This window comes from Lagopus muta, chromosome 1 (assembly GCF_023343835.1).
Source record: "Lagopus muta isolate bLagMut1 chromosome 1, bLagMut1 primary, whole genome shotgun sequence".
Lineage (NCBI taxonomy): Eukaryota > Metazoa > Chordata > Aves > Galliformes > Phasianidae > Lagopus > Lagopus muta.
In genome coordinates, this window is record NC_064433.1 from 140,653,990 (window position 1) to 140,680,058 (window position 26,069).

Consider the following 26,069-nt stretch of genomic DNA (forward strand, 5'->3'; position numbering starts at 1 on the left):
AATTCAGAGAGCAATTTCATCAAACTGATCATTTGGTACATGAATTGTTTAAAATGTGGCTTCAAGTAAATTTTGGTTATGCAAGATAGTGACTGACTTCACCTAAGAATGTTTATTGCATATCAATATACCTCCTACATTGATCAAACTCTTCAGATAATTTAGTCTGTTCAATTCATGGTGCTAGCTGACCAGTTTTACATGCTAAGCATCAGTGCCATCCCTCAGCTTGATCGGAGTTAACATCTATTTGTATCTGCAGGAATAATAGAGTATTCAGACCCAATACCAATAACAGATTATTAAAATATCTCTGCCTCTGGATAGGCTTCTTAATCTTGTATTTAGTATTAAAAAAAAACAAAAACCAAAAAACAATACCATAAGCACTAGCCTAAGTTGACTAGCTAAAATATGTTCTGCCATCACTAATTTAAATCTTATATTTAGCTTTCATAAACAGTGAGCTTTTGCCAAAGAGAGTGGCTAGCATAGCTAATTGACTTGAGATTTAAAATAATAACAATAATTGTTGTGTACTTCTTCTGATTAGCTTAATTACCCCCATTTCCTCTGAAAGCCTCAACATTAACTCCCATCAACTGTAATGTTAATTGCTGGCAGGGGCAGAAATGTTCAAATGCTGGCTCATGCTGCAAAGTGAAATTGTTGACAACTTCAGCAGATGGTTCTGTGCTTTAAAGAAAAGCATGTTTAACCTGTTATTACTCTCTGCCCTGCCCTTTTTTTAAAGACAAAATGACAATATTGTGAAGAATACAAATATGATGTACTCCCTTTGATACAAGTGAGAAAAGTGATAGAAATATGTTTCCAAATATTTAGCAGATCTTTTGGGGGTGAGAGCATAGGACACAGTTAAAAGAAAACAATTGCAGTCTCAGTGATTTCGTCATAGCATACTACTTTAAGATCTGTTCCTAAAGTAATGCCTCCTATTTTATTATATTGGCCCACGAGTGTGCTAACATAATAAAATAGATGTGGGTATTAGTAGTGAGGCAGTAGAAGTTGAATTTTCCTGCCCATATTCCATTTTGTTACCCTGAAACAGATGGCAGCAGAGGGGCAGTCTGACAAAATGGTGTCTGACATGGAAGTGCATGTAAACCAAAGGTGTGGAATTTATTTTCTCCATGAGGGAAAATTGTACACATTGATATTCATGAATGCTTCCTGAATAATTTATGGCGACCAAATTATGGATATGAGCAGACTGAAGCAGTGGGTGGCTCATTTCAGCAGTGTGACAGTGACGTGGAAGACAAGACACAATCCAGACTCTATATAAAAATATAGATTTTTACAAGCTTTGCAAGCTCTTTATCTTTGGCTGAAACATGTAGCTAATAGTGGTGACTGTAATGAAAAAGCATGTTTTGTAACTGAGAATCTGCTCCATCACCTAGTGTTCTTGTGACCTTTGTTACTGCTGTCGCTTCCATGGAAATAAATAGGAGAAATTACTTTTTGAGTAACATATGTACATTCCTCATATCCCATCATAGTAATTTTTTTTTTTCTGGTCCTCAACATGGACCAGAATGGCAGAATCTTACAGGTTCAGCAGGACTGCTATTGCTGAATATCCTGCTGTCTCTCAGAGGGAGAGGTGTTCATTTGAGATTTTAGAGAACAAGAGTCTTTTCATAACCTCAATTACCACAAGGTCAATCTGCAACTGAGCATTCAAGTGGTACTTAGATTGGCTGGTAAGCAGCTGTGGCCCAAGAGCTATGTTGAAACCAAGTTAAACTGTCATCAATGTCTATCTCTTAATGACAGCAGCAAGGAGTCTTTCTGATAATTGGCTTTTTGAGGAACCAGAGAAGGGATTCGAGTCTTGAACAAATAAAGCTTTCTCAAGATTAAACTTTTAGTAGTAAATAGTACGAAATATCTCTGTATTCCTTCCATAATTCAGACTAATAAACATATATTCCTGAATATATTTGTTTGCGTACACGTGTACATATGTATATGCATGTGGTATAATCAAAGCATTTTTCTATGCAGCAACCAAATTTAATTTCCATTTCCAAATTTAATTTAATTTCCAAATTTAATAACCATTTTGCATGCATTCGACTATCAATAAATAAATATTGCATTTTACAATAAATATATTTATGCTCTGCTATGATATCCATGCATAGGAAATGAAAATTCATATGAAGCTAGTGGTAATCTGTCAGTTGATTGACAATGCTTCAATCCCTTTGACTTTTATTCTTCCAGTAAGATTTCAGTTTAGGAAAAATGAAATCATGGTGCAGTGAATAACATGATTCAGTTAGATTATAAACCAATGTTCAGCTTGGAATTATCTAAATAGAAACACCCCAAATATACCAAATGATCTAACATCTCTTGCGTATTACAGTAAAGCGCTTCATATGTGTAGTCATCACAGATTGAATGTGTATGAGGTTTTAAAAATGAAAATGTTTTACTCCTTATGAAGATTCTCTCTGAATACTTTCTTGTTGACAACTACTTAAGTTTGACAACTTTCTGGAAAATAAGGCATTCATTCACACAAACAATTACATACTATTATTTTATAGAGATAGTATGTGTGGATGAAAGTATACATAATTTCTTTTCCTTAAAAAAAAATAAAAATAAAAATTCTAGTACTTCTTTCCAAAATCAAACTACAGAATGTATTGATAAAACCTATGTTTTTGTAAGGGACTGAGTAAACAAAAGGAAAGTCTTAGTAGAATCTGCTGAATGTATGCTCTTTGATCCTGTCTTTTATTGTAACAAACAAAATGTTCAAGTCATATTTGCCTCATCTAGGTTTAGATATCCACGAAGTAGAAATCTGCATCTGAGCTTGTTATCTAGAATTCTTTTGCAGTTAGTGGAAAAAAACAGGCACTGTTACAGTATGATTAGTCTCATCCTAAAGCATACCTCCAAAATAGAACAGATTAGTCAAATTTCAGAAGATAAGTGAGAGGAATGCCTGTTCTGTTCCTTTAAACAGTAGTGACTCATAGCTAGAACAGTCTCTGTGAAGAGTGAGCCTAGCTCATTTCTGTGAAAGAACAATTTTATAGTGTAGAAGCTGGGATTGGTTTTGTTTTTAGACTCTTGCAATTTAAAAACAAAACAAAAAAAAAAAAAAAAACTACCAAAACAAAACAAAAAAACGCCTACCAAACAGTGACATTCCCTAAAGCAGTAAAAGATTTAGTGAAACTTAAGAGAGAACTAGGACACCTGAAACTGCAGAGAGCATCTCCATGTTACCATCAGAATGGCTACCTTCTGTTTCCACATCTTTTAAGAGCTCTACGCACTTAAGAAACTTTCTTGCCTATCCAGAAATTAAACTTAACTCTCTTGAAGACCCTGACAGATCTGCATCATACTATGAGGGTTTTCTGTCTCATAAACTGTGTGATGATAATATTTTTAGAGAATGTGTTGGGGAAGGATCAAATTTCCCACTCCTCTTAGGAAGCCAGTGCATTATCGTCTACTGATTTGGGCACTTCAGCTGTAAGAAAAATTGTTTTCATTCTATTCTCTCCTGCTTCAGATACCTCTTGTTCAGGTTTTCTGGCCAGTTTATCATATTTTAATCCACACATAGGAGTTACAGAAACCACTCTACCTTAAAAACTATAAGACATTTGGTTTGATAAAGCAGTTGTGTGGGAGATTTCTAACAGTTTCAGGAAAACATCTAAGCCTAATCTTCCAGTTCTGAATCAAATAAACTTACATAAAATATAAGTTGTTTTTTGTTTTTTGTTTTTTGTTTTTTGTTTTTTTGTTTTTTGTTTTTTTGTTTGTTTGTTTTACAGAAATACCTTCATCATCTTTTTTTTTTTAAAGAGTAGATGCTATGATTGCCCATAGAAAATAATATTTAGATGCTCATCTGAGATAAACTCAGGTAAGCACCAAGTTAAATACTCACAGAGAATGGGATTTAAGGGTAAGCCTTTACATCTACACTGTTGCATTCAACTCTTTGAGGGAGTGAATCCCAAAAAATGATTTAGATTATCTCCTGTTCTCCAGGCTTGCTTCCTCTAGGGAGAATTTGCTATCATATTACTCATGGATTTGGTTATACTCTGGGGGCATATATCTGGCATTTAAATAATATTCTTACAATTTTAAAATTCTTTGTATTCTTCTCAGATGGGAGTATCTAAAAAATCTCTTGGTTCTTTTACTTTAAATTTTTTTAAGATATTTGTAGTTTGAAATGAAAACAGTAGAAATTCAGGAAGTATTTTGTTCAGGTTTTCAGTTTCACTCAAAACTGCCCAGTTATAAAAAGAGAGGATAGTTGGCTAATTTTTTTTCCCCAGAAGACAAATCAAAGAGATGATTACTGCACTGGCACCTTGACTATAAATTCAACAAAGTGCTTAGCACAGCCCATTTCTGTGCTGAGTGTACTAAAAACAAGTGGAACCCGTGGGCACTGCAGAAAATACTGAAGGACACCTGATACCATTCATTGTCATTTATCTTCTTTAGTGTTGAAACTTTGTAAAACCAGGCAAAACAGTTAGGGGAAAACAAACAAACAAACAAACAAAAAAACAAACCCAAAACAGATAGGAAACTGAGAATTGTCAAAGTGAAATGGAGTGTTATTCTTCTTTGAAGATGCGAGCAAAAATTGCATTCACAAGTCCTTTTTTTTTCCACTGAAGTTCAGAGTATTTTCTAGCTTTCCAAGAAGCAGGTCATTGAAATTTACTTTTTTTTTTTTTTCTGATGAAATTACGCTAGAACCTGAGTCTTACTATGTGCCAATAAAGCACTTGTCACATGCTACAGCCTGAAAAATATAAAAAAGTAAAGAAATAGACACACACACAAAAAAGAAAAAAACCAACAATGACAAAAAACAACCATGGTCTGCAATTAATTTTTATTCACTAATATGCCTGATAACTATCTAACTATCTATCTATCTAACTCCAGCAGTCATCCCTGTAAACTGAAAAAGAATGCATTGAAAAGAAAATCTCCTCACATATATTAGTGCATTACTAAGCAGCAGGTTTTGAATAGAAGTAACACACACATCTGCCTAGCTAAATATGTATATATGGTTCTTTCATGAATACTGTAACAAGTAATTCATATATCCCTGATTTTTGTAGTGACTATAGCACTTCTGTGTGTGTGTTCTTTTTCCTTTTGACATCAGCTGGTAGCTAAACATATTGTCCTTAACATTTTCATATCTCCTAAAGTAATAAAACTCTTCTGCTCAGAATTTGTAGTCTCTGTCTACCCAGATACAATCAGAAAAACAAAATTTTCTTCTAGACAATTGTAGCCAGACAGGTATTGGTCTGTAATCATGCAATTTATACATATTCTTTAACTCTTCAAAATATAAAGGAAATACTGGAGAGAGGGATAATCCCTCTTGTAAGTATAACAGGTAGCATTTTATAGAGCTATAACCAAATGCTGGAAAATTATGTTGCTCTTCTGGTGTTCTGTGAAGGCTCCATTGAGCAAGATTGATTCTAGTGATTTGGTACCACAGTGCCACAGCGTCACAGACATGTTATCAAGCCAATTTGTTCTCAAGCCTATTTGCACCCACCCCTGTATACATGCTATAACTTGCTGTCTCTTTTTCTTTTTAATTATGCTGTACAAATTGAATTAAGCTTGAAAAGATAAAATATCCTACCTAAATATACCATACATATCTCATTGCATGCTATTGTATACTTCAGTGCTTAAAAGATTGATTCAAAACTTCTCAGCAAGGAAAAAAAAATAAACATAATTTCTTGTATCAGAATGAGTGTTTTGTTCTTAATAACTTCTTGGGAGATAGTGATGGCATCACAGCTGGCAGCTGTAACATGCACGTGAAGTAGTTAATTCAGCAGGAAAATCTACTTGAGTAAGACCATGGATGAGACAGGACGATAAATATTTGATTTGAAGTTCCTAAAGGACTTCTAGCATAAGGCAATCTATCAAATTGTTAAGCACTGTCAAAACTTCTGGACATGTCAAGAAGCACACTTTTTGGATGCAGCATAGTACTGATGTGTTCAAGACTGCAGTGTCCCAGAGCTACCTTGTGAGTTTCTATGTGGCCCCTGGCAATTACTCCAGTAGCTTTTGTTTGCCTCATTTGTTTAATTTTAATCAAAATTGTACCTCCAGGAGTTGTCACTTTTCCAATGGATAGCTAGCACTGAGGTTTTGCTTTGTCTGTTTTAGAAACTGGCAAAAGCTTTTGAGAATGTAAACAGTCCAAGTGTTTGGATACAGTATATTGGTTAGCAGCTTGCTAACTTTTCATTTTGTAAGTAATTTGAATTGTAGCCATCTTGGCAGTTTTTCAAACAAGATGCAAAGCAGAGGAAAGCATCTATTTATACACAGAGAGTAGTAAAACTGATCATAGAAACTAAGTAGCAGGGTATTAGTAAAAAAACCAATGATAACAGTTTAAATGAGAGTTCACTCTTGAATATCCAAATCTAAATATTGTGCAGCAATACCACATAATTAGAAGACAGTTTTCCATTCTTGGACTCTCACTTGGACTCTCAGTTTCTTCAGCATCTATCCATACACATATATATTCCCCTACACTACCTTTAAGATTCACTTCAGGGGAAGAAAAAAAGATTAGGATTATAGTTTGCATACCTAGTTTATGTTTGTGGTTTTGTATGTGTGAGACAGTGAAAACTATTTTTTGTTTCACTGCCCCACTGTCATTAAGACAGAATTATATTCCCTGATTTCCAAACTTATTTGTCAGTCTCCGGGGAATAGGAAACATATTTCATAGCACCATTCAAAACAGCAACATAAAAGAGTTTTGCTTATCTTGATTCTACAACTTAATTCACTTAATGAAAGAAATTATAAGGAAGTTCAAAATTTGAATTTTCAGGAATTTATAAATGTTGAATATTTTCTCTTTTTGTAGACAATATCTACAAGTACTGTTTTCCCAGAAATCAAAGTTGAAATATCATACTTCAGTGTTGTACCACAGTAAGTAGACATTCAGTTTCCAAGGTGATGACATACCATCTGTAAGACAATTACTCATGACATATTTATTATTATTTTTCACATGAAGAGATTGCAGTTTGGTACACACTAATTATTTAGGGAGTAAATGATGAAGACAATTGTAAAACAGAGTACACTGTTTTACACACTCTTACCCTCCTCTGATGACATGACTATCTTCTCTAAGAATGGACATTTTGCCCACATGTGAGCTACAAAAGTCTATGTCAGCAGTAGCATAATAGTTGTTTTACTGTGATGATCTCAAAGTATTTGCATAGAACTGAAAGTTTTTCTGCTGTAAAGTCCTGGAACAGGTTCCTCATGGAGGGAAACTGTGGCAACTTACCTCACTAACAACAATAACCCTGGAACAACTATTTTATTGCCTAGAAAAGAGAACAATGAGGCCTCTAGGAGGTTACTCAACCTGGCCCTAGCTTGCTAATAGATCTCAAAATAGCTTAATTTACTGTAATCATAATTTGTATGCTTTTTCTTCTTAAATTTCTGTAATATGAAATTTACTGGAGTATGAAAATACTATTAATAAAAAAAAGTCAATGAAGTGTGCAATAAAGAAGATAGAGGGCATACCTAATTTTTTCATATTTTAGAAGTAATTCGTTTTATAAAAAAATAATGTGATTTGTCTTAGTTATAATATAGATGTGAAGCTTTCATATTCAGAACAGTAACAACATTTTTTAAGGAATATTTCAGCAAAACATCTCCCATGTGACAATGCTGATAAATATTGCACTCCTTTTCGCAAGACACATATACTTTGATTTTACTGCCAGGACATTCTAATCCATAGCTCTAATTTTTTAATTTTATTTTTATTTTTATTTTTATTTTTTTAGTTACCAGTGTGAAAAAAAGCTCTTCAGCAGTTTTAGAAATAAGATGCCATAATGCAACAAACCTTCAACATCTTTAAGATGCTATCTTAAGAAAAACACCACTGAAAGAGATAAATAATATAAAGTGATAGGTGTAATGTCAAGGAGATAATTTTGCTAATCACAAATGGTGAATTAATTACTTATGTTATTATCCGGATGTGTTTCTGGAGTAGTAAATTGATATAAATGGGAAAGTAAGCAGTTGTGAGGAGGTCCCGAATTAATATGAAAGACATCAACTATATTTTTCCTATTAAGCTAACAACCAGCTAGATTATGTGGCTACATTTTGGATTAATTTATAGAGGTACAAATTTCCAATAACACTGTTGTAAATCTAATTTCAGAGAGCACAATGAAACTACTCACAACTTGTGTTAGTGTAATTGGAATATGAATATGGTCTATATTGTAATAAGATGTATGGTTGAGGAACCTATGGAACTAGCATTTCTAAATTAATTTTCTGCATTTCATTTTGTCAAAAATATTGCATCTAATCCATGCAGACCATGAAAGACAGGAGTTCTGAAGGTTTCTGCAAGAAACCTGCTTGTTAGGTGTCCAGTACAGGTATCTGACCAGATGATTGAGATATCTCCCTGGTCTTAGCCATTAACAAATGTTAAGGATACACTGTTGAACTAGATATAATCTGAATTGATCTTCCCAGAATCCTATGTGGGATGGGCACTTAGTCTTCCAAAAGCTTATTTGCTCTACATATCTGTTCTTAGCAAGCTGTGTTATTTAATGCTGTTAATGTAAGGCAGCTTTCTCTCCTACTGATTTCATGTCATCTAAAAGTTTAAGTCATAGTTAGTACTTTAAAATATTTATTTGGAAATAATGAATACAAGTGATACAGTAGAGATGAAATTTAGGATGTCTACAAACTGGGATGAATGAAAAATTTCACCTTTGTGTGTTTGTTACTATGTTTTGATTACCATGTTGATGACTTGTTATCACCACATATAAAGAGCTGAGGAAAAAGGTGCTTTTCTTTTTCTTTTTTTTTTTCTTTTTTTTTTTTGTAAACCTTGAGGTAAATCACAGATAAGAGTATGATTTTGTGTCATCACCATAGGGATGGCTTATCTTCATGTCAAAAGAATGAAATTAGCTTATTTTTTTTTTTTACACAGTTATGACAGAGTATTCTTGTTTATGTTTGTTAGTTTTTTTTTTATTTTTTGATTTGAGGTACCTTTTATAACTTAGGCGATATAAAACTTTGTATCTGAAAGAATATCACTAAGTAGAGCCATGTACATTTTGGGGGATGAGCACCAGTACTACTAGTGAAAAGCACTTGAAAGTTCTTCGTGAATGTAGTTAATAACTTAGGTAGCACATAGCTTTATATTCCTCATTTCAAAATAAAATGGATAACTCAGTGAACATATTGATTAAACACACCAGCTTTCCCTTTCAGTTACTCTTCTCCACTCAAAAGACCCCCACATTTTCATGTATTTGGAATCCTAATGGTGTCATTAAAAAAATAAACAACAAAAACCACCTTAGTATATTTCCTGTATCCCAGGGGGTTGACACTAGGGTCATTCTATTTAATCACAAAAAGTGGGGAGTGGCTCCCACCTGGAGAGAGAAAGGAAATAACATTCCTGTCATCCCAGATTGTTTAAGTATGTTGCTGATACAGCAATGTTATTGACAAGCAGCAGCTGTGGAGGGGGCTCATGTTATTCTCATATCCTCTCTTGCAAAGAATTCCTCAAAAATAGTGCTGTGATTTTCTGGAACTTAAGTGTGATAAAAATGGACTCATCCTGTTTAACATATGAAAGAACTATCCTTTATATAGCAGGCATTTTCATTTAAAAATATGGAAATTGTTATGCTTTCCCTATACCGATAAAAAGAATAAGAACATTTCATAAAGAATCATATTTTGAGATGTCGTAGTTCCCTGAAAGTAGTTTAGGAAAAACAAACAATTATCTATATTTGAAAAAGATGTGCATCTGCCTGTAGTCTGTAAAGAAGATGTGGCTAGTACAGAAGTTTTTCTGCTTACAGTAGGAAAAAGAGAAAGAAAAAAAAAATGAAAAGATACAACCATATATAATGCATGCTGAAGTTGACGAGTGACAGTACTTAGCCTTAGTTTTGTTAACTCAGGTGCAGACAAATTAAATTCAATCAGTGAAGTGATTACTTGCTGAAATGATAAAGCTGGTACAACAGTATGAGGAGACTGAAACAGATAAGGAAAATCTCTGAAAACAGGATCTAATATCATAGATGTCAAAGAAGGCACTGTTATTACTTGCTGTCTAGAAAATTGCTTTGGCTTTGGTTTTCTATAGAATCACAGAATGGTTTGGGTTGAAAGAGATCTTTAAGATCACCTAGTTCCAATATCCCTGCTATAGGCAAGGACACCTCCCTCTAGACCAGGCTCATCAAAGACCCATCCAGCCTGGCTTTGAATGTGTACAGGAGAGGGGAACCACAGTTTCACTGGGCAACCTGTTCCATTATTTCACCAACCTCACAGTAAATAATTTCTTACTAAAATCTAATCTAAAACTACCTTCTTCCAGTTTAAAACCATTTCCCCTCATCTTGTTGCTACGTGCCCTTATAAAAAAGTCACAGAATCACAGAATCACCGAAGTTGGAAAAGATCTACAGGATCATCCAGTCCAACCATCCACCTATCACCAATAGTTCTCACTAAAACATATCCCTCAACACAAAACTAAACATACCTTGAACACCTCCAGGGTTGGTGACTCCACCACCTCCCTAAGCAATCTGTTCCAGTGTCTGACCATTCTTTCAGAAACGCAGTGCTTTCCAATGTCCTGAATCTCGCCTGGCGCATCTTGATGCCGTTCCCTATAGTCCTATCACTAGACACACAGGAGAAGAGGCTGAACCCCAGCTCACTACAACCTGCTTAGTTGTAGTAATAGAGAGCAGTAAGGTCTCCCCTGAGCCTCCTCTTCTCCAGACTGAACAATCCCAGCTCCTTCAGCCTCCCCTCATAAGGCCTGTGCTCCAGACCCCTCACCATCTTTTCGCCCTACTTTGAACATGCTCCAGGGTCTCAATGTCTTTCTTGCAGTGAAGGGCCCAAAACTGGACACAGCACTCAAGGCGCAGCCTCACCAGTGCTGAATCCAGGGGAACAATCATTTCCCTGTTTGTGCTGGCAACGCTGTTTCTGATGCAAGCCAGCATGCCATTGGCCTTCTTGGCCACCTGGGCACACTGCTGGCTCATGTTCAGCCAAGCATCAATCAATACCCCCAGGTCCATTTCCTCTACACAGCCTTCCACTCATTCTGCCCCAAGCCTGTAGCGTTGCCTGGGGTTGTTGTGGCCAAAGTGCAGGACCTGGAATTTGGCCTTGTTGAAGCTTATCCCATTGGCTTCAGCCCAGCTATCCAGCCTGTCCAGATCCTTCTGTAGGGCTTCGCTACCTTCAGGCAGATAGACAATTCCAGCCAACTTGGTGTCACCCACAAACTTACTGAGGGTGCACTCAATGCCCCCATTTCTTGTGTCTCCTATCTTATTTTGTGCTTTCAAGAGGAGAAAATGGAGAGGAAAATATTTTTGAATTCAGGATATTTTCTGGGATTCTTGATGAACGTCTTGATGAACTGCCTAACCCTATTCCATATCTTACACAGGAATACTCCTAATAACTCCTTCACTAAGCTCAGACAATTTACAGAGATTCTGCTTTCAGCACCAATTCAGTATTGAAAGATATCATAAATTGGTAAATATTTACTGAAGACAAACTCCGTTAAGTTTTAGTTAAAAAAAAATAATGGCATTCCATGCTCAATATATGTCAGTCACTCCAAAAGTAATGCTTCCTATTTATTTCCATGGAAACTACTTCAGACATAAAAACACATTAATACTCTTCGATAGAGTGAACTCTCAGCTAGAAAACAGTATTTTTTCAACCTAATCACCACCATTTGTTATGCATTTTCATCATCAATCAAGAACAGCATGAATTATGTTCATAAAAATGTGTATGGCTGTCTGAAACACGGTTTGTTTTTCAGACTGCTGTTTGCCACTGCTGAAATGCACCACTTACCATCTCACTGTGCTAACATCTACTATTTAGTCTCTAGAAAAGTTCACTGAATGTCAATGGGTGAAATTTTTTCCATTTGGAGAAATTAAATTCCACACCTTTGCTCCATATGCAGTTCCATGTTAGGAACCATTTTGTTACACTGCCCTCCATTGCCATCAGTCACATAGAAACCAAATGTAATGAAATATTGGCAAGAAGGTTCTACCTCTACTGTCATACACCTTACATCCACTTCTGACGCTGCTAATCAACATCGCCAAATAGGAGGCACTATTTTTGGAACAGCCCCTGTATGCACAGATAACAGTGTTAAAATCTTATCCAAATTTGATGTATTTCCATGAGCTTAAGCCTTTTAGTATTACCAAATTAAGGACAAAAAGGTAAACAACTTAATATTTTTAAAGCTTAATATTTTCTCATCCAATCTCTTCTGGTATTACTGTTCTTTTCTACATGAATTGAAAATAATAAATCGTATATAAATACCTCATAAGCTACTTAAAAAAGGTTTTCCTCTGTTAACCATGATATTAAAAAACTGAGATTGACCAGAATCATCTGAGGAGAGCTAAAAGGATCTTTACTTTTATAGGAGGTAGAACAATAATTGTAAACAAGGAATGAACAGAGATTCCCTGAATTTAAATAAATAAATAAATAAATAAATAAATCCCATGAAGCAGCATAGAAAAATGGGTATACATAGCTTTATTTCTAGAAAGTTACATGCAAATAATAGTAATGCTATAAAAAGGAAGTATCAGATAAATTTAATAAAAAATGATACTATAAGTTTTTTCGGAGGATGAAAAATCTGCTATAAGTTGGAAAAAGGAGACAGCTTTTCCACAAAGATCAACATATTTTTGGAAAAAAAAAAAAAAAAAAGAGTTGCTTTGGAAGTAATGCCTTGTATTGCATTATGTTGGCCCATGACACTGGAGGCAGATGTTTGTGCTATGGCAGTAGACTCTGAACCTTCCTACCAATATTCAGTTATATGTTGTTGCCATGTGACAGATGGCAGCAGAAGAACAGTCTGACAGAATGGTGTCTGACATGGAAATGTGTGTGAAACAAAGGTGTGTCATCAAATTCCTCCATGCAAAAAAAAAAAATTACACCTATTGACATTCATTAATTCTTGCTGAATGTTTCTGGAGACCAAATAGTGGATGTGAGTGCAGTGAGGTGGTGGGTGTTGCATTTCAGCAATGGCAGTAGTGACAGTGGATCAACTCTGCTGGTACAGATTTATGAGCAGAACATACACAACATACTGTTGTTAATCATTGGTGAAAATGCATAGTTAGTGATAGCATTACGTTGAAAAATCATGTTTTGTAGCTGAGAATTTGCTCTATCAAATGTCGTCATTATGTTCTTTGTATCTATTGTAGTTTCCATGGAAATAAATAGGATGCATTATTTTCAGAGCAATCCACATATTTGCCAAGGCAGATGATAGTTCATTTATGAGAGTTTTATAAATGTATGTTCTTTTTATAAAATGTTGTTTTCTCATTCTCTTACACTTCCATGAGATTGTTTTGTGTATATCATTTTTTAAAGAAACAAAACCAAACTGGTGAATCTTATTCTAGAAGTGATATCTTGAGTGGGGGTGGAAGTAACCTCAACCTCCTCTAAGCAGTCAGCATGAATCCACAAGCACAAATGGTTTTATTTATTCACACACTAGTAAAATTCTCCCTGCAGAGCCAGGTTCTTTAGCAGAGTTTAATTTCTGTGTTTTATTTTTGTTTCCCACAGATGAGGAGGATGTTAGAATGAGAGGGGCATTCTCTGGTGGAATTTTTAGAAAGGTTTTTCTCTGCAAGCCATGCTATTACAACATAAAGAGGAGTGCTAAATGCCTTTGGGGACTTAGAGAAAGCAAATAGCAGGAGAAAGAAAAACATTCTTTCAATAAGACCAATTAATTGATTTGTCACACTAGCATTTGAATCACACTGGTAAGTAGCATTTGAAGCACACACTCTTTCTTTAGTTCATCCTTCTGTTTGTTTGGATAAAATCAGCCACCGACCTGACCAAGATTACACGATTAAATCACTTCAAATTTCTGAGATGCAAACGTCCTCATGTGAGCCTTTCAACTGTAATTAATGGTGATAAAAGGACTGATGCAGGGTACAAAGGACAGACTTATTTCAGATATTTAAATTAGGGCAAGAGGAATCTTGCTTTGTGAATAGTAATTCTTTTGCACTCTCGAATCCACATCTGCTGAATTGTTTCTTTCCGTTGCTTCGCATTGAGACGGTACTGGGATTCATCACTTTGGCTAGTGAACAAAAATATTTTTAAGCACTACATCTTGAAATATATGAAATTATTTCTGTTTATTTCTTCATCTACATTTACATATGTTAGTTTGCCAGAACTGAAACAATTCATTTTTCTGAATTTGTAAATACAAACTAAACCAAAGTAAATGACAGCCTAAATTTAGAAAGACTATGGATTTCTTTAGGTTCTAGAATCCTTATACTTAAGAATATTTGATTTTTTTTTCCTATGAAAACATTGTCTACTAAGAAACGGCTTCTGAGTCATGTTTGATATTATATAGAAAAACATCCTGGTCACTAATATCTAGTGTGTTCTGAAGTTCTGTAGTTTTTTGTTTTTTTTCTTTCCTTTTGGAGATCATAATAGTTTTTAAAGTATAGTATTTCAGACATAAAGTAAAACAGAGAAAACATTTTTCTAAAGTTGTGGCTAAAAAAAGTGATATACCATTTATGGGATCACTTTCATTTATTATGCATCACATTTGTGCAGAAATATTTAATTCTATAAACAGACATATAGCTTTCAGAGGAGATTTAGGTTGGATACTAAGTGGAAATTTTTTACTACAAAGGTGATGAGCCACTGGAACAAGTTTCCCAGGGAAGTTGTGGATGCCTCATCTCTGGAAGTACTTGAGGCCAGGTAGGATGGGGCCATGGGCAGCCTGATCTAGTGGGTGGCAGCCCTGCTCACACCAAGGTGTTTGAAACTAAATGATCTTGAAGATCCTTTCCAACTGAAGCCATTATACAATTCTATGATTCTATGATTCTATGATTCTGTGATTCTATGACTGTACAATCAGAGTTAGCAAAGGAAATAAGTCACTTTATCTTGCAAAACTTTTTAATGTAATTTAAGTTCAGAGCATATCTGATAAAGGATGCAGAACACAGTTCTAATTTGCTCATTCAAGTATGTTGACAGATGTATGTGTTTGATGATTGCTATGGCCACTATTGGCTAACAAGCAAACACTGACAAAGTTTATTTTGCGGATTTAATATCTTTACCTCTGGTTTTTGGTTGCTTGTTTGTTTTCCTTGCCCTTTTTTTTTTTTTTTTTTTTTTTTTTTTTTATGTTTTTCATAGATTTTATCAATAAGAAAAAAGAAAAAAACAAAACAAAACAAAAGATGTGGTTTTAATTATAACAGAAAAAAAAAAAAACCTTTTTACCTCATTTTCACATTTACATACTTTACATACATTTAGGGTTTTTTTCCCCTTTTTTTTTTTTTTTTTTTTTTTTTTTTGCCACTGTTTTGAATGCTAGGAAACTAACAACATAAAACAATATTCTATCCTGATCTGTCTCCGTTGATACCTTCTTACTCATCCAGGTATTTATATTTTTTTCCTTTCTGTTGAAATACAAACTTTCTTGTCACCAAAACATGTTACTGGCTCATTTCCAGACCACTATCTGCAGGTCCTTTTCTTCTGGAAAACTTTCTGGTCACTCGAAGAAAGTCTACACTGATACATAGGGTTATTATGACTGGACTGCAACACCTGGAATTTACCCTTCTTGAACATCCTGTGATTGGATGCAGTCCATTCATCTACCTTATGCAGATCCTTCACCAGAACTTTCCTAACCTCATGGAGATCAACACTCTTAATCAACTTGCTGTCATTTGCAGGTTTACTGAGGGTGCACTCGGTCTCTTCATCAATATAATTGATGAAGTTATTAAACAAAATTGGCTCCAACACTGAGCCAGATTAGTTAAAATCTCCCATAATTACCACAGCTTTAAGGATCCATCCTTAAGAGCCCATTCCCAACCATTTCAGCAAAGCAGAAATTAATGACATTTATAAATATTGTTTCTGTCAGTGAGATAAGAATGTAGGAATTTCTCAAAGAACTTCAAAGTGTGGCATATTGCTGACAGCTTTCCACTGAACTTCATGCTATTTATCCAAAACCAAATAATGCCAAAGGCAACAGCGGACAATCACTTTACCTGAAATTTGCAAAAGTTATGTTCGGTTCCAGAAATTAAGATTAAATTGTATTAGTGTTGCAACTGGAATTGAATGATTCCTGAATTCCATCCTTCTATCTAGGATTACTGCAAATTATTTTAATAATAATTAAATTAAATTGGACAGCTAACTCTGAAAGACTGAGAAAAAAAAGAAAAGAGAAAATGTTGCCACATTTATGTTAGATAAGCTGTGGAGAAAAATATTTTCATATGTAGTTCAGTGTGTAGATAAACCTCAACAGTTCAGCCCTTTACAGCGTATTTGTTTATCCTACCTGATGCTGGTAATGGGCCATGTAAACTGTGATTTTCATAGGGATACATAGGAGACTAATTAATTTCCCATCATCTGGAAAAATGGTCATGCAGACACAAGTCATACTTCAGTTCAAAGTGTTGAATTCACTTAAAAAACTTGATTACAATATTCCTCTTAATCTGTGTGTAAACTGACGTATTTCCAATAGTATATGTTCTGGAAGACTGTCAGAAATGCTTGGAGAAGTGTCTGCAGGCTCAGAAGTAAAGTGATATGAAACTACTGAATATAAACTTTCCCACTGCAATTATCGTACACAGGCAAATGTCAGTGAATGTACCTGAATGTTGAGCTAACATAAGCCTCTTGTAGAAAAATGAGTTCAGGGAGCAAATTCTGTTTCTGATTTGTTGGCTGGAGAATTGACTTTGCAATTTGGGCTATGGAAGTTTAATATCAGAACATTTTCTTTTTATTTGTGGAAACCTTTCAAAATACCATGCATAGTGACTAGAGTGAATAATAAAATCTTATTTATTTGGCAAGGTTTTATCAGAAAGAGGAGATATATATTTAGGTCACTCTCGAGTAGCTGGAATGTGAGAGGCAGGTTTGGATTTAGCAGAACTCAAGAAAAAAAGTTACTGATTGTAAGTGGGAGTAGTACTAATGTCATAACTGATTTATCTCATCAGTTATTAATGTTAGATTGGGAGACTGAGAGAAGCTAGAAAGTGCAACGTGATTTTAACAAATGGAACTGAGAAAAAAGAGCAACTTTCCTAGTCTTCTTGAACCATCAATGTGACCATAAGCCAGCAGTGTTTTCCTTGTGCCAGCAGCGTGCTCCTTTGACCAAGAGGACCAATAGTATCCTGAAGTGCATGAAAATAGTGTGGCCAATAAGTCAATGGAGGTTATCTTTGCTGCCTACTCTGCCCTGGTGAGGCCACATCTGGAGTACTGCATTCAATTCTGGGCTCCCCCGTTCAAGAAATACAGAACATGATTGAAGAGAGTCCAGCAGATGGATACAAAGGAGTTTAGACGCCTGAATTGTCTCCCTTATGAGAAAAGGCTGGGAGTCGTGGTACTGTTCAGCCTGGAGAAGAATAGACTGAGAGGGGATCATATCAGTGCTTGTAAATATTTTAATGAACCGAAACAGATTGCCTAGAGAGGTGATGGGTGACCTATTCCTGGAGGCATTAAAAGTCAGGCTGAATAGGGCTCTGAGCAACCTGACTGAGCTGTAGATGTCCTTGTTCTTTGCAAAGGAGTTGGACTAGATGATATTTACAGATCCCTTCCAACTGAAATGATACTATGATCCTATGATTCTAACATCTAAAAAGCAGGTGTCAATTAGATGGGGCTAGGCTCTTTTCAGCAGAGCCTAGCAACAGGACAAGGGACAACAGGCACTATCTGGATCACAAGAATTCACAACAGAATATGAGGAAAAAAATTTCCTTTTTTTTTGAGCGTGACAGAGCACTGGATCAAGATGCCCAAAGAAGTGATGGATTCTTCTTCTCTGAATATATTCAAAGCTTACTTGAAAGCTTTCTTGTGTAAACTACTCTAGGAAACCTGCTTTAATATGGGGGTTGAATTAAAAGATCCTGAGGGGGACTTTCCATCCCCTACGATTCTGTGATTCTTTGCCTTAGAAAGCATGGGGAGCAAGTATAATTAAAAAGTAACTGCAGAAGGATGTCAAATGTAAATCCACAGGAGAATAAGTCAATAGCTCAGCACTTCTTTAGTGGTTTTGATATGGTGAGATTGCCTGAACATTCAGATATTTGAGGTATTTGATAAGGAGTGTAAAAAACAACAAACAAAAAATAATGAATTTGTCAAATTTAACATTATCGAAAGTTTTGTTAGGTTCTGAGAAAGAAGGAAACATAATTTCTTCTGAGTCCATTTCTTATGGTCAGCAAGTTTTACTCTTGTTGTATGTTGACAAAACTCTCCAGCTCAGATGAATTTTGCTTGTGCTTCTTTGCAGGGTGTGCACGTGCCTCAAGAAACACACACACACACAGAAAAGAGTGGCTGAAACTTTATTTTTTGTTTACTCTGGTCACCACTTACTGGCAGTCTTACTGTCATGTCTCATTCAAAATCTTCGTTGTCTTCAAATGACATCACTGAGGTCAATTCATGACTCTAATGGTCGAAGCCTTTCTGCAGTTCTGCAGCAGATATTTTCTATTTTAAAGTTTAACTCAGATCACAACTGACACTGAACATATTGCATAGAAGGGCTTATGTGGATTTGAATTAGAGTTAGAACAGTAAGGAGGATAATGCACATTATTGTACAATAACTGGCAGTACTCTGATTAGTCTTCTCTGTGTTGTTCTCTGGGGATATGGGGAGTAGTGTTGTGAGCTTATGAATATAAAGCTGTCTGAACATAAATTCAAAGTACTTTAAGAAAAAGCAGTTTAATCATGCCACAGTATATAATAACATGATCCTCTTAGCTACAGTATAATAAGATAAACTTTATTCATAATCAGAGTTGTACTTGCTGGTGCTTTTACAGGACAATTTTTTTTGCCACAATATTATGCAAAAGTATGCATTTATTCCTCTGTATGCATGTGATTTGAATAAACTAGGGAAAACAGTCCTGGGTATGGAGGAAGATCACCTTATTTGTTTAAGGTATGTTGTGCTAAATGCTCTCTTAAGGCATCTTTTGTGTGATCTACGTTGATCCTTAAATTTAAGCATATTCTTATATAGCATTTTCTGTAGCACGGTAGCCATAAAGAATTTTAAATAGGCTTTCTGGAAATTATTCAAGCAATGAATTTACTGTACTAATTGCCATACAAGTGGCTCTGCAGAGAAGAACCAAGGTGTCCTGGTGCGCAACAGGTTGGCCATGAGCCAGCAGAGTGCTCTTGTGAACAAGAATGTCCATGGTATCTTGGGGTACATTAAAATGAGTGTGGCCAGCAGGTGGAGGGAGGATCTCCTTCTTCTCTTCTGTGTCTTGATGAGTTCACATCTGAAATATTGTGTCTAATTCTACATTCCCCTGTTTAAAAACACAGGGATCTCCTAGAAAGAGTCCAGCAGAGAGTGACAAAGATTTTTAGGCATCTGGAGTACCTTCAGTATGAGAAAAGGCTGAGAGACCTGGGATTCTTCTGTTTGGAGAAGAGAAGGCTGAGAGGGATCTTATCATTTTTTATATAAAGTTCATAAGTCAAGTCAGTGGAGGTGGATTCTTTTCAGTTGCACATAGCAACAGAAAAAAGGGGCAATAGGAAGAAACTGGAATACATGAGGTTCTGTTTTGTCACCTGGTAAACTTCACTGTCACATTGACAGTGATCTGAGCAGGCTGCCCAGTGCTATTACAGAGTCTTCTCTGGAAGACTTGCCTGAACACCTTCCTGTACAACTTACTCTGCAGAACCTGGTTTAGTATGGGGATTGAACTTGATCTGCAAAAGTGCCTTCCAACACCTACAATTCTGTGATTTTATAATCTTTTTAGCCTTCCTTTCATTTGCCGCTTTTTCACAGGAATTGGAATTCTTAAGGATTCAAATATAGTTTTGATCACTACAACAGTTTTAACAGATATCTTATAACCCTGAGACTGTTTATTAGTTACATAAGTACTTGTGTATCTTTCCAATAGACTTGTGAAAAAGGATATGTAGACACAAAAGTTATGTTCAATGCAATAGTTTAAAAGCTGTGGTCAAAAGCTGTGTAGAATCAATGAATGAATGCTACAGACATAGATGTTACATATGAATATATATATGCAAGGATGGCATATTCTAAGCAGGCGAGAGAAGACATTAGACAGCATGAAAACGCCTGGAGTGGGTGACATGACAGTATATGTGAGAACTGGAGATTTGAAATGTCTTGAGAATAGTGTTGGAGGACTCAGTGAAGCAAAGAAAGGCCAAAACTTTTGGGAGGAGAGTTAACCATCAAAATTAACTCTAGGTGACCTTGAGATGGAATAAAAAATGCAGTGACTTGGCAGAAACTGCTGAATTTTAACAGTGACTTTAATCATGTATTAAGGAGGCTAGCCAATTAACAAGACTGTACGTCAACTGCTTTCAAAGTGTGCAAAGGAAGGAAAAAAAAAAAAAAAGGATGCATCCACTGGACTTGTTTAGTAACAAAAAGGCAGAGACTTAATTTATCTTGAGAGTAAAATGCACTGAAAATGCCTGTATACTATTAACATTATGTTTCAAAATTTTCATAGTTTTTATCAATCTTTAATTTTCATAGTTTGATGAAACTTTCAACTTAAATAACAATTCTAATCGATATAACTACTTTTTAAACACGAATTTACTCTATGACGCTATAGAGAATAATTTATGTAAACAAAAAGAGTTTTTTCCCTTAAGCATAGCAATGATTTTGGGAAGAAAAAAAAAAATTGGAAGAGAGAGATACTGAGAAAATTCAGATTGCATTAATGAGAACAACTGCTAGAAGTCATACATCTCTAAATCTCTAAAACTCTGAAATCTTGACAGACCTGCTTAAAAAAAAAAAAAAAAAAAAAAAAAAAGTGTTGTATATTTATGACTTTTGTGTGCAAAATGTGAAGTATTCTTGCATAAAAATGGCCAAATTGTCCATCAGTAGTATGGATTAGTAGAGGCTTTGGAGAATGTGTTGAATTTCAGTCTCCAGAGATCTGATACCTGTGACTGTGAGAGTAAATTTAGTCTCCATATAAATCCCATCTGCCTTTGTGGTACATGACACCAAAGCTCTGAGAGAAAAATCCCAGAAATCCTGCAAGTTAAAACTATAGGTCATGTTCTCTCTTGAAATCATGTAAATGAAAAGGTGATAATAGCTACAAAAGATGTGATTACAAAGTTGAAACAGTTTTAAAATACATCAGCTCTGATGGATTTTTGCCCCTCCAATTCTCTCTAGGGACATTGTTAGTTAAAGCCACTCCTGATGATGTCTCACAAGAAAAGCAGGCAGCTTTCTGGGCTTTGAAACACCTTTGGGGCTACACATCATAAAAAAAAAAAAAAAAAAAAAAAAAAAATCAAAAAAAAAAAAAAAATCTATGTATATCTCTGGGATGTACATAGTTACCTTAGTGTAAAGATATGGTCTGTAAAGTTTGCTGCCCTTTTTGAACAAAACCAGATTACAACTGTATACTAACTTTGGTAAACAATAAAATTCTATCCATATGAGACTTAGCTGTTTTAACTCAGTTAGCTAAGCTAAAATGAATTTTATTTCTATGGAAGCAAGACCTTGGGAGACAACAAAATGTGGTAACAGGAAAGTATTACTATTCCCACTTACAAACAAAAAACTGAAGGAGAGAGTGGCTCTGGTTTCTCAAGATCACATCCAAAAACAATGACAGTGCACAGAATGAATTCAGGTATTTCTTTATCAAATTCACTTATCAAAATTACTGTCTTTTGCACATGATCCCCAAAGAGCTAAATTCTGTCCTTATCTGTATTGCTTTGTTCTGAATCAGTGAAAACTTAACTGCTAAAACCGTAGATTTTTCTGGAAGATATTTTGTAGAATGTCTGGTTTTTAACCATACCTGTCACTTCTGCTTGACTTCATCTACATTAATACATCAAATTTGAAAATGTGACTAAACAACTAATTTTACTTCAAGAGTATATTTGAAAGAATATGATGTTCAGAACATTTTCAAATTTAATATCAGGCTCCTTCTTCCTTTGATGGGCAGTTGCGTAATTTTAAACTTAGTCATTTTGGTAACTATTAATTTTCCAGGGTTTATTTCTCTGCAAAATGACTTGGATTTGTTTACTTGATTTGTAGAATATTACTACGTGGTATGGAATGTCTCAAGGACTTTGCTTATTTTTAAGAATAAAACATTACTGGAATTGCAGTTAATTAAATTTAGTTATCTGTTGATTTTTCAAACTGGGATAACTTAAGTGAAATGACAGTTAAGTTTTGTATTATTTTAGGATGAGTTTGACAACGGTTTTAGCCTGGCTTTTGGCCAGTTCCATGACTAATAGGGTGGGGGGATCCACAGACCCATGTCCCAAGATATAGGGGAGGGAAGGTATGGAAAAAGGATAGGGAGAAGGGCCTAAAAATAAAACAGCAACAATGAGAAAAGGGAAAAACCTAATTTACTTAATAAGATAGCAGAATGCAAGATGACACAATATAATAAAATATAATTGAAATTGAAGCTAATAAAACAAACACAATGAGAGAGAGAGTGTCCAAAACTGAAGGCCTTGCTCTCATGCTGAAGGTGAGTTGGCTTAGGAACATATACCGCAGTGATAAGCAGTAAAAGAAGGGGCAGTCTCATGACTCATGAGCAGTTTTATCTTTCCAGATGAAAAATGGAAATGGAACAGTGATAGCCTTCTGGGAGATTTTGTTCTTCTGGAATAGGCTCCCCAGGGAGGTGGTTGAGTCACTATCCCTGAATATTTTTAAAAACTGTTTGGATGTGGTTCTCAGGGGCATGATTTAGCAACGGGTTGTTAGAGTTAGGGTAGTATGGACTACCCTAACTACTAGAGTTAGGTTGCTGTTGGACTTGATGAGCTTCAAGGTCTTTTCCATTCTGAGCAATTGTATGATTCTACTATTCTCTTCTGAGAACCAGGTACCTGGAAAAATAAAAAATCCATGAAACTAGAACATTAACTCTTTAATTCCCAGTGCTCTATGTGATGTTATGATGTGGAGAACTGGTAACAAAAATCATAACACCATGACAGAGGTGTTATTATGAATTCCTGGATCAGTTATCAATTTTTGTCCTTCACACTAGAAAATCTTTGCTGGGAGTAAGTACAGTTATTAGAAAGTTGTACAGAGACAACTAACAAACTAACAAACCAAAAACAAAAAACTCCAAGGCTTTCTGGCTACTCACCACTTGAGTAATTATGTAACATTTACTGATGTTTATATCCCTAATTGATAAGCCCTAGGACAGTTCCTTATTTTTGTCTCTTTCTCTCACACTTTTTTTTTCCTTCCATAGCTCTTTGTTGGCTTGCCTCCAACATGCACTCATGTCCTAATTAAGTTAGGTAAACTCACAGAATCACAGAATCACAGACTGTCAGGGATTGGAAGGGACCTCGAAAGTCATCTAGCCCAATCTCCCTGCTGGAGCAGGAAAATTCTGCACTGTCAATCTTATCTCAAAATATGTTACAAGAAATTCACAAGGAAATTGAACTTCAGATTTTTGTGCTTAAACAAGCTGTTTAAGCTTTTGTATTTACAAAATTGTCTACTTAAGCTGATTGTTTTATAATTATAGCATCTGTAAACTAGATATGTAACATTCAAATTAAAGAAACATCTATATGAATTCACTGTGATTAGATTAGTGTCCTTCAGAGATGATTCAGTGCATGACTGAAGTTGAAACACCACAGAAATTTCCATGATAAGATCTTATTATTAATCTCTGTGTAAAAGAAGACTCTGATATCCAATCATAGTATGTGAGTTCTGTTCTAAGCCTTAAAATTATAATGAAATAGAAGTGCATAACCTTCAAAGTATAGGTCACTTGAAAACTAAAATGACAGAAGATTGAAATCAGTGTGTGCCTACTATGTGATCTTCTGTATAGAATTGCTATAAATAAATTTATAACACATTTTACCTATCAATATATTTCTTCTTTAGCTGAACTTTTAATTTGTTTCACTTTTCTTATTAGTCAGTAAGTAATAAATAAGTTCATTATACATACTTAAATTTGAAATACATAGTGGAAAACAAAACAAAATAAAAAACAAAAACAAAAACTACAAAAATCTTCAAATCTTGATTTAACTTGAGTAATATTTAGTATCTAGATATTTTATTTGTGAAACTGAAAAGAATATGAGGTCTGATTATAAATTAGTGCTTTCTATTTTATTATGTGGGCCAACAAAGTCAGAGGTGGATATCTGTTGTATGACAGAAGAGGTTGAACTTTTCTGTCAATATTATGGCCACAAAATGGTGGAGTTCAAAATTCTTAGGGCATCAAAAAGGGTGCACAGTGAGTTTGCTATACTGGACTTCAGGAGAGAAGAGTTGGAACTATTCAGAGAACTGCTTGGAAAAGTGACATGGGAGAAAGCCCTGGAGGGAAGAGTGGCCCCAAAAAGCTGGTCACTATTCAAGGACCATCTCCTCCAAGTCCAGAAGCAGAACATCCCAAGAGAAAGGAAGGTTGGCATGAATGTCAGGAGGTCTCTGTGGATCAGCAAGGAGCTCCTGGACTTACTTAAAAAGAAAGTTTATAGGGAGTGGAAGTAAGAACAGGTTACCTGGGAGGACTAGAAAGAAGTTGATTGAATACAAGGGAAACCTCACAGAAATAAATGAAAGTCAAATAGAAGTTTGTAATACAACTAATCAACATAAAAGAAAGAAACACTGCCAAGCAAGCTTCTATTCTAGAGTACATTCATTGCTTTTCAGATAAATGCTACCACTGTGACATAAAGTAATTAATTCATTCTCTGCTGGAGTTTAATGTAATTGTAAACTTTTATGTAAAAAAAAAAAAAAAAAGGTAATTACAAATGCCTTGAGCTACTGAAACATTTACTGGCCTTTATTTGGACTATTTTCTTTCAGTTATTACCTGACCTTCCTTATAACACTAACCAGATGTTTCCAATTATTCTTTGTATTACTGCTGCTGCTTAGCTCTTTTCTCTTCTATCTGAATTCGTAGGCTAATTATACATGATCAATAATGGTGACTGAAAATGTCTTTGTACTGGAGCATAGTTCTACAAAACAGATACTCAAACTTCATATTTCACACCCATTGGTCACTTCTTCCAAGCTCAAGATAAGTACATCCCTAAGAGTAAGAGTAAGAAATTGAAGAAAAGTGGCAGAAGGCCTGCATGGATGAGCAAGGAACTCATGGATAAACTAAAAGGAAAGAAGGTTCATGAAATGTGGAAAAAGAGCCTGTCTAACTTGGAAGAATATAGGAGTGTTTTCAGGGTTTATAGGTATTTAATAAGGAAGGCGAAGGCTTTCATAGAATTAAACCAAGGAGATAAAGGATAACAAGAAAGATTTTTTTAAATACGTCAAGAGTAAAAGGAATAACAAGGAAAATGTCCAACCTCTGTTAAATGATGTGGGTGCCATGGTAATGAAATGCTGAGAAGGCAGAGATTCTGAATACCTTCTTTGCTTCAGACTTTAATGCTAAGACTTGCCATCAGGAATAACAGACCCTACCATTAAAGGAGAGTCTGGAGAAAGGAAGATTTCCCATTGGCCAAGAAGGATCTGATCAGAATGTATCTAGCTAAAATCAATGCACACAAATCCATGTACCATGATCGGAAGCACCTACATGTGCTGAGGGAGCTGT